The 17614-nt window shown below is 36.0% G+C and overlaps 1 pseudogene; it reads left to right on the top strand.

Moving 5' to 3' along the window:
* The first annotated feature begins 484 nt into the window (after positions 1-484).
* On the top strand, positions 485-1899 carry LOC132494147 (NEDD8-activating enzyme E1 regulatory subunit-like; annotated as a pseudogene).
* Positions 1900-17614: the final 15715 nt, after the last annotated feature.

Raw genomic sequence — 17614 nt, 5'->3', positions numbered from 1 at the left:
AATCAACATGCTGTACACCTTAAACTTACACAATGTTATATGTCAATTACATCTCAATAAAGCTGGAAAAAAAGAAAAGTGTTTCTGATTAAAAAAAATACTGCAGGGCCTCCCTGGTGGCGCAAGTGGTTGAGAGTCCGCCTGCCGATGCAGGGGATACGGGTTCGTGCCCCGGTCTGGGAGGATCCCATATGCCGCGGAGCGGCTGGGCCCGTGAGCCATGGCCGCTGAGCCTGCGCGTCCGGAGCCTGCGCGTCCGGAGCCTGTGCTCCGCAGCGGGGGAGGCCACAACAGTGAGAGGCCCGCATACCGCAAAAAAAAAAAAAAAAAAAAAAAAAAAAAAAAAAAAAAAAAAAAAATACTGCAGGAGGTGATTGTGGCACTTTGCAGGGTCTTGGCTTTATTCTGAGGGACAGGGTTACTGAGTTTATGGAGTAATCATGGGCAAGATTATGGAGTAATCATGGAGTAATTAGTGTCTGCTCATGTTTGCCTAATAAATGCAACAGCCACAGGAACCGCAATTCTTAAGAACTTGGTAATCTCTGTACTGATTCATTTATAATTATTGATGGATATGAGATAAGCAGAGATGTTGAAAACATTTTTTTCTTACAAAGAAGCAATATCAGCAAGAACCAAGATCAAGTTGTCATGGAATTCTTATAACAATTAAATGACAATGGGTCTGAAAATTTGTGGAAGTGAGTTTAGAAAATCTTCTGAACAATGACCTTTCTTTTTCCTGTAGCTTTACTACTATGGTTGCAGCTAGGCTCCCCGAAAGTACATTATTACCTTTGGCTGATGTCCTCTGGAGTTCTTAAATGGCTCTTTTAATCTGTAGAGGATATACGGCTAGTCGGCTATAGGAGGATCATTATAAAAGAACAGCCAGATAATGGAATTTTACCCAGATGATGCACTGGAAGATCTACAACAGGATAAACCATTTCCTGAGCTGAGAGAACATTTTCAGTCTTATGATTTGGATCATATGGGGAGAAAATGTCCATAGCCACACTCCACAGATTATAATAATCGCTAAATATTTAGCACAGTGGAACAGTGAAACAAACGGATGAACACCTAAAATGTATAAAGAAAAAGAGGACTTTAGATATGTGATTAGATAAGGGGTTCTAAAGAATGAAATCGGGGCTCCAGAAGTGAATTTTGAAGAAGCTATTAAAAATATAAACATAGCAATAAATATAACTCAGACTCCAATCAATATTGAAGATATATTTAATGATGATTGCTGCTTGAATATCAGCAAATAGACACCATCCTTTGGATTTCAGCTTATGCCTTAAATGACTGTGTAGCCAAGGAGGACCAAAGATGCCTGTTTGAGGCATAACTTCCTAAATGATTGCAGATTTTGGTGTGCATATATAAAACTGCAAAATGTTTACAGTGTTAAAGCAAAGAAAGATGCTTCTTCTGTGAATGATTATGTTGACAAAGTACTGCAGTCCATAGGCCAAGCAATGGAAGCTGTTTCAGAGAAAGAATTAAATTTTTTCTACAGTAATTCTTCATTTCTTGGAGTTGGTAGATGTTGATCTTTAACTAAAAAATGTGGTTTGGACACAATTAATAAAGATGTAATCATTTCCAGTATGAACATTCCAGATAACGATATAGTACTGTACTTAATGTTATGGGCTGTTGATGGATTTCATAAAGGACATAGTAGACATCCAGGGGTATCTATTAGGTTGAAGAAAACATATGAAAGTCTTGTCTCACTGGTTTCCTTTAGGAATATAGGTTATCTGTAATGGTGAAAGATGTTATGTCCACACATTGTGCTGTTATGGAACTGCTGAGGCACACATGATTACTGCTGCCCAACGGGTTACAACAGTTATCACCGAACATTGCCATTTTTAATAACCTACTTATTATATCTGCATGTCATAAACTTCAGGAACTTCCTCATTATAAAATAAGCACCCAGTGCAGTGTGTTAATTATCAAAATTATAATTGTCTTCAGATTGTGCTCAAGTCTATAAAATTCAAAGGGAAAACTTCTAATTTGTTTTTTTCTTAATAATCCTTTTTCTCACTTGTAAAAAGAAAAAAATGTATTTCAAGTTATTCTGCCATCTAATGACACACAAAGGACTGATACTATCCTATACTCTTTATCATAATAAAGAGTAAACAATTTGGATGAAAACCTGAAGCCCACATTCCTAATGAGGGAATTTGATAATGGTGGGGGCAAAGGAGAAATGATCACTTTTCTTCCTTGAATCACTCTGTCTTTGCTTGACTTTTTGCATCCCATCCTCACTTGATTTTCTTCTTACACTCTTACTGTTCTTTCTCAGTGTCCTTGGAAAGTTCTTCCTCACATTCCTGACATCAAAAAATTGCAATGCTCTGGGGCTTCATTCATGGACACTGTTCTGTCTTCTGCCTACATGTATACCTTAGGTGATATAATCCAATTGCTTTACTTTGAGTACCGCCTTCAAATGAATAAATCCAGATGCACACTTTAATTAAATCCATCCTGCCTCCCTGCGTTCTGGGTATACTATGTAACTGACAAGACACGGTGGTTTCATCGTGGGTCAACCTGGCTAATCTGGGATAATATTTCCCATAATTCCCTATTCTGTATATTTCCAAGTTAGGGTAGACCACAGAAGAAAATGAGATTTGAAAGCAAAGCCATGGACATTAAGTACTGAATGTGCCTGGTGCTGCCGCAGCTCACACACATTTCACTAGTCTGCTGGCTCACCTTGTTAATGAGGAAGGCCACACTATCCAATCCTTTCTGGCTGCCATTGCATTTTCTCTTGTCAACTTCTCTGGTTTAGGCCAAGCATGTCATGCATCTCTGTAACAAAGTGATCCAGCTTCTTCTGCAAGGCAACCCTCATCATCGAGGTTAGAGGGAGTGAGAGAGAGACACATGTTCTGATTTGTTCTCACAGGTTTTATTCTGTCATCGTTAGGTTGTTCCATGCTGTTTCAGGGCTCATTTTGTACTGCTTACTTTCTCTTGCCGTCTGTTTTCTCCCCAGCTGCCAACGTTGCTGCGGAATAGTGATTTTAGGACCACCACCAGATGCAAAGATTACAGCTTTCCAAAAAATCCTTCATCAGTTCCAACAATTTTGGAAGTCTAATCTCTAGAATGATCCCCTTCTTCCCTACCATTCTTACTGGTTCTGCCTCCCTAATTAAATCTTAACTGATGTGCTACTTGACACTCAATACCTACTTGGCCTCTCAAATGCCATATATCCAAAACTGAAATTCTGACATTCCTCTACCACAAAATTTCTCTTTCTAATTTTCTCCAACATATATATAGCAACTTGATCTTTCTTTCTATTAAAGCCAAACGTCTTGGTGTCACTCCCGATACCTCCCAGTACCACTCACACTCATATTCTGCATTTCAGAAAATATTTTCAGTCTACGTTTAAAATGCATCTAGAGTCCAACCTCTTTCTGTCCTCTTCATGGCACCCCATTCTATCCCAAGTAAATCATGTCTCACTGGGATGATTATATCAGCCTCCTAATTTGTCTTCCAGCATCTATTGCTGCTCCTAAGTCTATTACCAACTCACTAGACAGAGTAAGGCTGTTAGAAAACAAATAAGATAATGTTACTTCTTTGTTCAGAACCTCCTAAGGCTTCCCATCTCAGAGTAAAAGAAAAAGTTCGTACTCTGATTCAAAAGGCTTTACTTCATCTGGTGCCATCATTATTCTCCTCATCTTCTTATTCATTATTCTTCCCTCTGGCTTACCTTACCTACCCATATGGACCCTCTCCTCACACCAGGCATTCTCCTGTCTCAGGATGTGCATGCTTGCTTTCCCCTCTGCCTGCAATGCTTTTTACAGACAGCAACACAACTTGTCCTTCAATTCCTTCCAGACTTTTTCTTGAAACCTTCCAGAACAACAACTTTAAAATTACAACCCCTATCCCCTCATAAAATATCTTCCTTCCCTGCTACATATTTTTGTTCTTAGCACTTAATACTGATTAAAATAATGTATATATATTTTACTTATTTATTTTATGTGTCATCTATTATATTACAAATTTGATGTGGGTAAAGATATCGGTTGTTCTGTCCGATACCAAGTCTGCCAAACAGTAGGCCCTCAATAAATATTGTTGGATGGATAAATAAATAGTAGTGTTACAATTAATACAGTGGCATAAGTCCATTAGGTCCTGAAAAAAAAAGAGGCTACTGTCATGGTATGGCATAGCTCCATGAAGAGACCTGTGTCATTTTGTCTATCATGTTGAACCATATGAATTTCTAAGTCTTTTTGATTTATATGAATAGAATTTCATGTGGTTCAACCAATATGTAAAATGAGATCCTAAAAAATATATGGCAGGCTAGGTAAACTGCCTATGAATAATATTAGTCAGTTGTTGTGCTTTGTTTTTTCTCAATGCTGATTGCTTTTCACTGCTGATAGTTTATAAATATAGTTCCCAAGTTCTAAAATCTACATACTAAGTGGATATCAGTAACTCTAATGATTAGATAGGTTGCCAAATATTCAGAACCCAATCACTTGTAATTCAGCTGCACCTCTGCAATTGCATACAGGGTAAGTGCTGCCATTGATATTTTAATGGTACAAAGCTTAACTCTGGCATCCATGGCTTTTTCAGCATCACGAACAGTGATCATTAAATGTCTTTTTCTTGTATTGTAGAAATATAAAAAGAAAAAAATCAATATATCTACTAAAGATTTTTAACATTGAGTCTAGTTCTCATTTCCCCTTTATAATTCCCTTTTAAGTACTTGTCCATTGAACAGATCAGATATTTAATATTGAACAAAACTCTATAGTTTGTCTCTTTCATAGGGGTAAAAAAGAAAATAAGAAAGATTTAGCTCGTTTACTCTCCAGTGGACAATAATTATGAGTTTGATACTCATTAAAAATATCTTTAAAATAATAGGCTAATAGTCACACATCTTCTCCATCACTTATTTTCAATCTACCTTAATAATAATATGTGGCCATTATATCCAATCTATTTTTACAAGAGCAGAAAAAAATCTACAAGTAAGATAAAAATAAGAAAAAATGAAACATCAGTGCGGAGTTCCTTGAGTCAATAAGGCATGAGAAAGGAAGAAGAGTGTCCTTGTAATTTGGGGAGGCAGTTCTAGATGGGATGCTGAATTGGTAATGGAAAAGAAATGATAAATGGGTGAGCAGCCAAAAAAAAGAAAAAAACGAAACATACTGATCTCTTGTGATGTGGTCAGCTAAGTGTTAGTTTTTTTCCCTAGCAACTCTATTAGGTAAGTTTTTCTATCCCTGAATAAACTAAAGGTAAGAAACTTGTCTGAGCTATCATGTATATTATACATACAATACACATATTTTATATATTTATACCTTGTCACAAAAATGATTTGAAATAATTTTAAGAAATTGCAGCTAGTGAGCAATAGGAGTTAATTTAGAAGATATCTCTGTTTGATACCAAATATTTTGCTCTGGTAAGTAAATTATGTCATAATTCTTTAGGCAAATGAAAGTGTGTCAATGACCAGATAAATATTTATTGCCTTTATTGCTTGCTAGAAAACATACCCCTTATTGGCTTTATCCTTTCTTTTTCTCACTTCTTCACTCCTTTATTGCTATTTCCTCCACTCTCAAATGCACTATTTGCACTCAAAGCCTTCTTAGGGTATATTTCTAGAGGAAGCCAAACTAAGACACATATTTGGCTAGATGGTCTCAATGGCCAACTCCAGCTCTATTTTTAAATGTCCTCAATACTTCAAAAGAATATGTCTAATGGCCTGACTTAAATGAATCATCTAGTAAATGTTTTCTGAATAAATTAATTGCTCTGGATAGCTAATATAGACATCTGAAAAAAAATAAAGAAGCCAGTTAGTACCTTCTGTATTCTTCATATTTTGAGGGAAACATGGCAGAAACTTAGACTTTAACTGAGTGTCCTGGTTGTTTGTCTGCTGCCTTCTCAGTTGACTAATACTAATGCTGCCTTCTCAGTTGACTAATACTTACGCTGCCTCTTTGTCTCCTACATTGCACTTGCCTCCAGTAATTCAATCTCTCAATGCCATTCTCTATTCTCTTGCTCATTTAGTTTGAACAATACCTAAAAAATATTCATTCCTTGAAGTCCTTGAAATTAAACCTTCAGTGCTGGGAATAAAAAGCTCTCTTTAAATTTAATAACACTGCCAGCTTTGAAAGCCTGCTCTAGGCACTGTAGCAAATATTTTTTCATTTTACATTAATAAAAAATTGGGGTAGTATAAGATTTATTTTGCAGAACAGTAACAGGCTTAGACAATTTAATAATTTTCCCCTATATGACCCAACTATTAAGTGACAGAGTCAGCTTTCAAACTTAAGCATGTATAACCCAGAGTATTTTCATTATATTATTTTCCAGAAAAATAAATATACTTATGCATACGCACACGAAGAACAATTTGTCAACACTTAGCAGTAGGTATTCAGTATCTGTGCCCTTGTAAATGTTGATGAGTAAATACCCAATTAAGGGATCTCCCAGTTTTCCCAGTCACAGATCCATTTTTCATTAGCTGTGTTACATCAAGAGACTTATATAATTTCTTCAGGTCTCAAAAACAAAACAAAAGTGGAGAGCAAATACAGTACCCACTTAATGGTACTGGTGTTTGATTTGAATGAAACAGCAAATCTGGAGAGCTTGACATGATCCCTGGAGCATAATACATCACCCCAAACTGGGAACCATTATTGTTAATGATCTGAATAAAAAGTGGTTTAATGGTACATCAAGAAGTCTTTAAAAAGACAGAGGGCATGAGCTATAAAGGTAAGAAGTTCTATTTCTAGAATAGGGAAATAATGTCCCCCTATTATGCTTGCTTAATAAAATTTAGACTCTGTTGGAGATATTTCTAGAAATTCTATCACTGATAGCTTTGATGTGATGGGTAGTATGCTGACCCAGCAGAAGGAACATTTCCTTTGGAGACAATAACCCACAGAGAATATTGTATTATAAACAAAGGTCCTTTTCACAAATGTAAATGTTGAAGGCAAGCAAATTTAAAAAATAGAAAGAAAATAAGATTTCATGATGTCGCATGAAACAAAGAAGTGTTATTAAGGTTAGATCTACTCTGCACTTTAGCTACAAATCATTTTCATTCTGGTGGCAAATGCAGATACAATTCATAATAGTCTTTCCATGATACATTAGACACTAACACTATAACCATAAAGTACGTGCAAATAAAGCAAAAAATCCATTGTCATTCCAGGGGAGAATTTGGGCAGGCATTTTAAACAAAGTTGACTTCAAATAGAAAATTGTTTTGAGAAGTTAGTACATTTTGGGCTACCCTGGTGGTGCAGTGGTTGAGAGTCTGCCTGCCGATGCAGGGGACACGGGTTCGTGCCCTGGTCCAGGAAGATCCCACATGCCGTGGAGCGGCTAGGCCCGTGAGCCATGGCTGTTGGGCCTGCGCGTCCAGAGCCTGTGCTCCACAACGGGAGAGGCCACAACAATGAGAGGCCTCCGTACCGGAAAAAAAAAAAAAAAAGAAGTTAGTGCATTTTTTATTTCTCTTATGCTTTGGAAACATTCCAATTGGGCCCTTAGTAAAATTTACATGCATTGAACATCTGTCTAAAATCACAGAGAACAGTCCTGTCAGGTGCTACTCATTCTCCCAGCATGAACAATGAATTGGAGATGACTGTGTATATATACATGTAGAGTCACTGCTGGGTTGAATGTGAACGTAACATGGGTAGGCTGGACGTGCAAGCACTTTATCTCTGACTATTCAGTACCCCCTGCCTGAATTGTTGTCCTACATCTCATCTGTTTAGCAGACTCGGATGGTAATATAATGTCCTGGACTGGGTTGATTTTGTTAACTCAACTGAATCTGAAGTTAGTGTGTGGCAAACATCATCACGGTACAATACAGTGTGACACAAGGTCGAAAATGCTAACTCTGTTTGTTGTGTAAGACAGGAGGCTGCCTCAAAGCTCCTTCAAAAGGATTTCCAAACAAACACTTTCCAGGAAAGCTTTCAGTTTTACCACCTTCAGAGTTTCAGGTATGCATCTGGAGAGGACTGGAGAAGAGTTGAATGGTTTTCTCATTCTCTAGACCACACGTAAATACAGAACTCTGACCTATAACCTGTGGCAACCAGCCCACCCAACCTTTGTAATAATCCACCCAAAATGGACAAAACTTAGTTGATAACTGTCAGCTTCCCTAATTTTTGTCCCCGCTTCCACTTAGCCCTTACTCAGGAGCAAATATGCTCCCCTACACAGTCACATCGGATGCCTCATGTCTAGTTAGCCAGCCTTCAGCTTCACCAGGCTAACGACCTCCAATCAGTGCACACCTGAAACCTTCCCTTTTTGTTCCCCGACTATAAAGCTTCCCAACTCCTCTGCCTTTTAGTCTCTGCCAAGTGATGGTGGCTGACCCCTTTGTTAAGCAAACTCTGAATAAATATTTTTTGCTTGGTCTCATTTGGGCAGTATCCATTTATTTTTACAACAGCTTTATTGAAAAGTCTCTATTGTAGCAATCAATCAACAGGATTTTACCAGGGCCTAAGCTAGATTGTAAGAGAGCATTATATTTCATTAATTCTTTCCGAAACACACAAAAACAAAGTTTAATAAAATTTTATTTTGGGATACTAAGTCTCACTGCCAGATATTTTATTTAATATTCATGACATCTCTTGAAGATAAATATTATTTACTCCATTTATGAAGCTTAGAAGGCTCCATACAGCTTAGAAGGCTACGTAACTATAATTGGTTTCAAAAAAAAAAAAAAGCTGGGATTTGGCAGACCTAATATCTGAACACACTTCAAACTGAATCTAGAGTCAAGATTTAAATTACTCCAAGAAGGCAATACAGTGCAGTGATTAAGAGATGAACCCTGATATCAGATGGCCTGGAGTGAGTTTAGTAGCTGTAGACACTAGCATAAGCTGCTTCTGCTTTTTGTTTTTTAGTTTTCTCATCTGTAAAAGGATAAAATAATTTCTATCAAAAAGGAATGCTCTGATAATTGAGTAACTTCATAGAAAGCACTTAAAATAGTGTCTGAAAGTAGAAAGTACTCAATTTGTGTTAATCATGAAGAAAGAAGGAATCTGAGGAGAGGAAGAAGATACAATGTTCTGCTTTCGTCCTCTTCTCTTCGGTAAACCTTCCACTTCTCGGTGCTAGTTGTATCCTAGATAAAGAATGGGTTGCTTTAAAAAAATTTCTTAGAAAGTGTTATATTATGCTGAAAAGGCTAGCCTTGGCCAAAATGAACCTAACTATTGATTTGATTTACATTTCATACACTGGTCATAATGCTTCCACCACCCATGATGGCTAACTGCAGTGCTGTTTCCACGGGAAATGTATCCTGAGGTCCACTTCAAAAGTTGGAAATGCAGCTTCTTCTCTGCCTCTCTCCCACTTCCCTAGATCTAGAGCATCTCTTCACTTCTAGGGGAGTTAGAATGATGTTTCTGCATCTCCTAGCATAGGTACAACAGTTCTTTATATACTTGAACAACTTGTTAAAAAGGGTAGCGGGAAGGCTGTGTTTCTTTATCCTAACCCTCTAAATTGATTCTCCCTTATGTGTTCTCCTTGTATTGCCCCAGGGTTACGAGAATTTAGAGGCATCCACTCTAGCGCACCCTTCTGGTTCTGACTCTTTGCAAGTCTCTCAACTTAAAATAAGCTTTGAGCTTCAAAGAAAGAAGCTAGCAAAATACTTTGATTTTTCAAGTTGTGTTGTATTTTGAAACCCCTCTGTGTTTCAGAGAGCATCAGTGTTAAGAAATGACTTAATAATACTCTGTGTATTGTTATAGCTTATCAAATTTGGAAATTTTATTCTTTTTTATCTCCTTTACTTTGTGTCTGTCTTACTACTATTTCAGAGACCATCCTTGAGATTTCTCTTCACAAATAATGAAGGCTTCAAAATATCTTTAAAGAAACAAAGGGGAAAAATGTATAATTCAGTAGCACATTTAAAAATTTAATCCAAAACCCTCCTTAATATCTTCCCAGCAGATGTTTTAAGAGGCCTCAATAAATAGAGCTCATGATCAATACCACTGGTTTTGTAGATTTTCTGCAATAAATACTGAGAATAATTGTTAGCTTGGCAATCTGAAATTAAGACCCTAGTGAAAAACTGTTTTTCTCCCATGTGATAAAAAATTGTCTATGAATAGACAGGGAGCATCTTCTCTGACTAATTGGGAAAAGAAAAGACCTTGAGGATTGAATTTTGGTTATGCTGCTTCTTTGCTTTGTGACCTAGAAGAAAATATTAAAACTTCCGCATTTTAAATGGAGGGAATTAATAATTAACTTGAAATACCGTTTCTAGAATTATATGATATAATGTACCTACCACACTCATAGAGCATACGCCAAATCTAAGTTTCAAGAGAGTGACTGGCTACTCCCGAATGACCAAGTATGTGATTAGAGGGCTGGAAATTTCAGCCTCACCCCATCCTTCACCTCCACCGGAGGAGACAGGAGCTGGAGACTGAGCTCAATCACATGGCCTGTGACATAATCATACCCCAATAAAACTTTGAACAACCAGAGCTCAAAAATCTTCTTGGATGCTGAATATATTAATGTGCGAGGAGGGTGACACACCCTGGCATGGTACCTCAGCATCTAGACTCCTCTCAGAGTTTGCACCGTGTATCTCTTCCACTTGGCTCTTCTTGAATTGTATCCTTTATAGTAAAACTGGAATTCTAAGCATAGTGTTTTCCTGATTTTTGTAAGTCATTTGATGATGTTATTGAGACTGATGGGATCACAGAAACCCCAAAATTCATAGCTGGATGGTTAGAAGTACAGGTGGCCCTGAGCTTTGCAGCTGATGAGTGAAGTGAGGTAGTGTCCTGGAGGATTTGACCTTTTAAACCTCTGGAGTTTGGCACCAACTCCAGGTAGTTAGTGCCTGAATTGAAATGAATTGCAGAACACCAGCTGGTGTCAGAGAATTGGGTTAGTAATAAAATAATAATATGATACTCAATGACCTCCCTACCAAGTGAAGAGTTTGAGAATCAGAGAACATAGCCAAAGGGGAACATATGAATCGGGTCGCTCAAACAGACAAATCAATGTGATTTTGGAAGAATGTACCTTGCTTCACATATATAGTTTGTCTAAGATTTTGCAACACTAAAATGCTATTACCCCTAAGAAATGTGCCTACTTAAGTCACCAGCCTCATTCACTAGACTTGACTCCAAATCAGTTGCAATTGCTTTCAAAAACAGACCAGTCCTGTAAACACAAAATTGTGCCATATTTGAGAAAATTCAAAATAATTTGCTTAAGGAAAAGCTGTAGTTTGTGGAGGGAAATGCACCTCCTAAGCTTCTCTAAGCAGCAGAAAATGGGGATAATTAACCTCTCACAGATAATGAGAACATGGCCACAGTCACTGCATGCTATGCTCTCTGGAACTTCTGGGGTTGTGCTGGCATGTACAGAACATACAGAGAGGCTGTACATCTTGATGGAGATAATGCAGGTAGGTGTTGACAATTAGTTCCTTTAATGTCAATACAGTCTACATCACTGTATTAGTTCATGTCTCCCTAATCTCAAAGTCCTAAATCTAAATTAAACAATCAACTGTACAAGTAGAGGATGGAAATGACATCTTGATCATATACTGACAGAGTAGCACCCTGTATTCCTAGAAAATACTCAGGCTTCAGAGTCACAAGATGTGATTTCAAGTTACTGTCACTTAGTAGTGAGATTTGTGCTAAGTCACTTAAATTCTATGTCTCAAATTTTTAATTGATAAAATAGGGGTTAATAAATTATACCTCACATGGTTTAGAGGACTTAAATGAAATAAGCTCATGGAAGTGATCTGTGAGATGCAAAGCTCTCTACACAATTTTGACATTTATTATTTTTATTTTCCTCTTAGTCACATAATTTACATGCTTTTTATGCTGTAAATATCAGATACTGTTAGAGATTAATTAATAAACTTCCAGGCATAAAAATAAACATTATATTACTAACTTTTTACCAATTTTCAGCAAAATGAAGTCAGAATAAAACAAAAAGCAGTAACAAAGAGGAGAAAGAATATTCCCAACATATGTGAAGATCTGAGGTTACTTTTATGTGATAAGATATAATATTAATAGTAAAAATAGTAAAACAAAAAGGTTAAAAATACTAAAAATATTAATAGTATATGGAAGCAACCTAAGTGTCCATCAACAGAGAAATGGATAAAACAGATATTGTAAACATATACAATGGAATGAATATTACTCAGCCATAAAAAAGAATGAATTTCTGCCATTTGAACAACATGTATGGACCTAGAGGGTATTATGCTTAGTGAAATAAATCAGACAGAGAAAGAAAAATACCATATGTTATTACTTATATGTGGGATCTAAAAAATAAACTAGTGAATATAACAAAACAGAAACAGATTCACAGATATAGAAAACAAACTAGTAGGTTACTAGTGGGGAGAGGGAAAGGAGGAGGGGCAAGATAGGTATAGGGAATTTAGAGGTACAAACTACTATGTCAAGATAGGTGTAAGGAATTTAGAGGTACAAACTACTATATATAAAATAAATAAGCTACAGGATATATTATATAGCACAGAAAAATATAGTCATTAACTTATAATAACTTTAAATGGAGTATAACCTATAAAAATATTGAATCATTATAAGTACATATGAAACTAATATAATATTATAAATTAACTATACTTCAATAAAAAATTAAAAATTAAAAAATTAAATGTAAGAATAAAAGATAAAAATATTAATAGTAAAAAAGTTAAAAAACTAATGTCATCCTATTTCCTAAAGTTTTATCATTAAAAATTATGCATACTACCCATGTATCATCATATTTGTACCAGATTTGTGGTTCAGAATCAAAATTTAGAAGCTATCATTTATAAAAAAGAGCACTGTGGAAAGTGCATTATGTTAGAAATTAAAATAAATTTAGCACTACTTTTGGGGTTAGCATTGAAAATGTTTAATTTTTCTCTGCCAATTACTCAAAAACATGACATGATTATTCAGGTCAAATGATCCCAAATGTATTAAACCTTTAAGCCTCTATGATATTTAGAATTTGCTTCTAGAATTTAGATAATCACAAGGTTAGTATAATAGGCATATTTATTCTTCCATTCTGTTAACAACATAACATTTTTATTACTTTAATCAACATGTGCTTTCACATCCATACTTTATTTGACCCTTAAAATAAAGCCAGTGAGAAAAGTGGGACAGAGAATACTATTCTCACCTTTTAAATGAGAAAGTTAGGTATAAACTAACACAAACAGATTAAATACTTTATCTGTGCAAATCACAGCATTCCAAATTGTTTTGACTCCATAATAGTTTACAGAGCTCTATGTCCTTCTCCATTCCAAAATGGTATCTATCAAAATGTAAGTGAATATTCAGTTCAAGTGAGTAAACAAAATCTCCAGGAGTCCAAGGTTGGGGTTTTTGATTTTCACTAAGTCTGATCATTTCTTTTGGTTTCTCTGTCATGGATCCCAATCCCAGTTATTCTGAATATAGAAACCATTGGGCAGCATCAAGATCATGTGAATTTCTGAAGATGAATAAGTGTACCCTCATCACTCACTACTGGAAACTAAACTCAAAAAGCACAACTCAGCTGATTAGAAGATTAATATGTACACACATGGAACACAAGCATCTAGTCTTGTCACTTTGACTTCTGCTGAGTCTGAGTTTAATGGGCTTTCTTCTCAAGCTCTTGGTTTGACAGCTAAAGGGAATCCCTACAATACTAACAGGGTTAGGCTCTTGAATTAGACTCTTAACCTTCTGCTTAAGATCCGATGGATATCTTGACATTTTAAAAGCATCCCTTTCAGCTCAGGTTATTTGAAATGAGAAATCTAAGGCCAGGGTTAATGAAAATAGATTACACTTTTCTCTCAAACTCAGTGTTAGGACAACTGTATGTTTCTCTCCTTTCTAACAATACATGATTAATGATCATCTGAACACAAAAAAGAAAGGAGAAATGTTAGCAAATGTAACACACTGTGACAATGTTTGAAACAGCTGTAACATCAAGGCAGCTAGTAAAAGCATGTTAGAACAGCTGTTGCTAGTTTTTTTTTTTTTTTTCATCAAGTTAGCATCAGGGCGATCCATAAAACCCTTCTCAACCACAACCAATCCATGAGCAGAGGGTATCCACAGGCATTTTCAGGAGGTCAGTAGCTGCAGCTCATGTTTCCATGTGAGGGCAGTGCCCAGAAGCACACATACAGCCCTGCAGGTTTACTCAAAATCGTTTACCAAAAATCAGAACAGAAAATTATAAAGAAAATCAATATAAAATAAAGCAAGATGCTATAAAGCAGAAAAGCTCTATAATTTAAAGGTCAAACTATAAAAAAAAAGAGAGTAAAGTCTCAAGAATTAAAATGTTAACAATGGCATAAACAAAATGAAACAACCTGATCTACTCCACTGGGCCACTGTCGGACTTAGATCAAAACAGGGTACAAAATCTCTTCGGAATAAAGTAAAATGAAATAACTTGTCTAAAACTGGTATGTTGCAGAGTAAAGATCCAAACTTAGGTTCTTCTGACTGCAAAGTCAAAACAGTTCCTGCCACAGCAGTTTGCCTTTCACTCAGGAATACTGACCAGGGATCAGGTAGATCAAATTTAAAGCACTGGAGTTAGTCAAAGGAGAGCAAAGACAGGAATTCTCAGGAATGCAAAGGAACCAGAGTCAAAAACATGATTGAGAATCAATAAAAAATAGTCTATAAAATCATCTACGGGGCTTCCCTCGTGGCGCAGTTGTTGAGGGTCCACCTGCCGATGCAGGGGACACAGGTTCGTGCTCCGGTCCAGGAAGATCCCACATGTCACGGAGCGGCTGGGCCTGTGAGCCATGGCTGCTGAGCCTGCGTGTCCAGAGCCTGTGCTCCGCAACGGGAGAGGCCACAACAGTGAGACGCCTGCACACCGAAAAAAAAAAAAAAAATCTATGGATAACATATGTAATGTATATATGCCATTTACTTAATGTATACATGTAAAACATGTATAGATGCGTACATATATATATAGATATAATCAGAACGTAAATTAATTTCAAAGGAAGTTTGATTTTTAAAACACAAAAGCAATTTTAGTTTCCAGAATAAAGCAGAATGAGACAAGCACAGAACTGTAATCTAGGAGTCAATCACAAAGGTCCTTATCAGATTTTGCAAGTATTTTGACCTTTACTCTGAATGATATGAGAGGCCACTACAGAGTTTTGAGGGGAAGAATGACATATGTAACTTAAAGTTCAATAAAATTCCTCTGATTCCTATGTTAAGGAGGGATGAGGTGGATTCCAAAAGACTAATTAGGATGTTACCATAACAATCCAGAGAAAGAATGGTGGCTAGACCAACACAGCAGTGTTGAAAGTAAAACAGGATTGCTTGATGGACCCACTGTAGGGTATGAGAGAAAGAGAAGTGTCAAAAATGATGCTCAGTTTTGTTTTGTTGCTTTGTTTGGTTTTGTCTAAGTAACTTCCACAGATGAGGAATCCTGTGGGAGGAATAGGTTGGTAGAGTGCCAATGATTCTGGTGGTTCACTTGTAATTGTTGGAAGTGGCCTTGAGCGAGAAAGATGAATGAATAAATGCAGCATATTGTTTCACTGAAGGGGTTTCCCAGTCACAGGATCTTCTTATGAACTGAGTTTTGTACACACAGCACATACAGGCAGTGATAATAGTGATTATGTTGAAGCTCCAGGGATAGCACCATCAAGTGTGCTGTTTAGAGGAACTAATTTTATGAGCAGTAAAGAACAATTATCAAATGCAAAGCCCTACCTTCCCTGTCTCATGATAACACTTAAAAATCAAACATCCTGTGAAAGGATAAAAAAAAGGGAGGTGGAGGATCAGTAAAACTTTACAAGCTAGGAATAAGTAAATTAGGACCATTAATTAAGAACCCTACCCTAGCAGCATGACCCTAACACCTCTCACTGATTCGTTTTTAACAGTTATACATGGAAAATCATCTAAGATGTAATCTTTTTCCCTATTCTAAATTATATAAAAACAAGAAAACTAAATAACGATTGTGAAAAGAGCTAACATGAATAGATGCTGACCTTGCCTTGGGTCTTTTCTAAGCACTTCCACACATACACCCTTTCTGTCCTCATATTAAACCCATGAGGTAGAGAGTATGATTATCTCTGTTTTCCAGATGAAAGAACTGATGTAAAGAATTGCCTAAAATAAATAAATAAATATTTTTTAAAATTTAAGATATGCATCAACCACCAAAAGAAAAAAAAAAAGAATTTCCCATAAACTGAGGTGCTGAATTCACTAGCATCAATATTCAGCTCAATCTCCTTGAACCGTAGCAGTTGAATCTATCCTAATGAGAATTATCTCCAAAATGATGAACTCAAGATCCTGCAAAAGGCTTAAATTTTCAAGGAATTCATTGTTAAAGAAAATTAAACATTTGGGGTTTTAGAAAGATTATAATTTATAACTGTTTGTGGAAGATGGGGAGGAAAGGAAGTAGACTGAGCTTGTGTTACTTATGTTAACAAGGACATTTGATTGACCCAGATACTCATTTCAAAACATCTGATTAACTGGCAATGAATTGAATAAGCAATTCTGTCAATTCAGTCATATTTTAGTAACAGATATGGCTCCTTGATAATTTAAATTCTCTCAAGGAACATTTTTTTCCTCTTCACCAATATTGTGTTTACTTTTTAAAAGTTCAGTTTGTCACAAAAAGTAACTAAGAAAATGTAGGTGAATAACAGATAACTAGGATAAAGATGATTTTTCTTATCACTAAGCACAGGAAGAAAACATAATCAATTGATTTTAATATTCTGTCAATAATAGAAATGTTTAGTGATGCCCAGCCCCTCAAAAATATAGAAAATATTAGCAAACTAAAGAGGAGGGTTCAGATGATACATAAAACAGCTATTTACCAAGAATATTTGATTAGAGAAAAAAATTATATTACATAAGTGTGACAGAACAGATACAAATCTATTTATGGTGGAATTCCAATCATATTTTAAAAAATACATAAAATATGTCAGCATATTCTAAGTACTTATTTGTATGGTGATAAAAGGAAACATAATATTCTGCAAGTTTCTTTAAGTGTTTTGCTCCTAAGGGAACACATTTTACCATTGTTATTTGGAAAATAAGTTACTCCTCAAAGTGTCTTAATAAACATTTTAAAACAATGTATACTAGTAAAACATATAATATGCCTTTTTCTTTAGGTTTCCACAAGTGAGCTGAATATTACAATCTTTTCACAGCCCTGAAACATTTTTGAGAGGTTAGACTGAAAAGAAAATAACTTCCCAGGTGTCAGTGGGTGACAAATGCTCCCACCAATTGAATACAGGTTAAATGCAAAGATGTGCTCAGTATCACAACTCACA

This window comes from Mesoplodon densirostris, chromosome 7, assembly GCF_025265405.1.
Source record: "Mesoplodon densirostris isolate mMesDen1 chromosome 7, mMesDen1 primary haplotype, whole genome shotgun sequence".
NCBI classification, from domain to species: Eukaryota; Metazoa; Chordata; class Mammalia; order Artiodactyla; family Ziphiidae; genus Mesoplodon; species Mesoplodon densirostris.
This window is presented reverse-complemented; position numbering and strand designations above follow the sequence as displayed.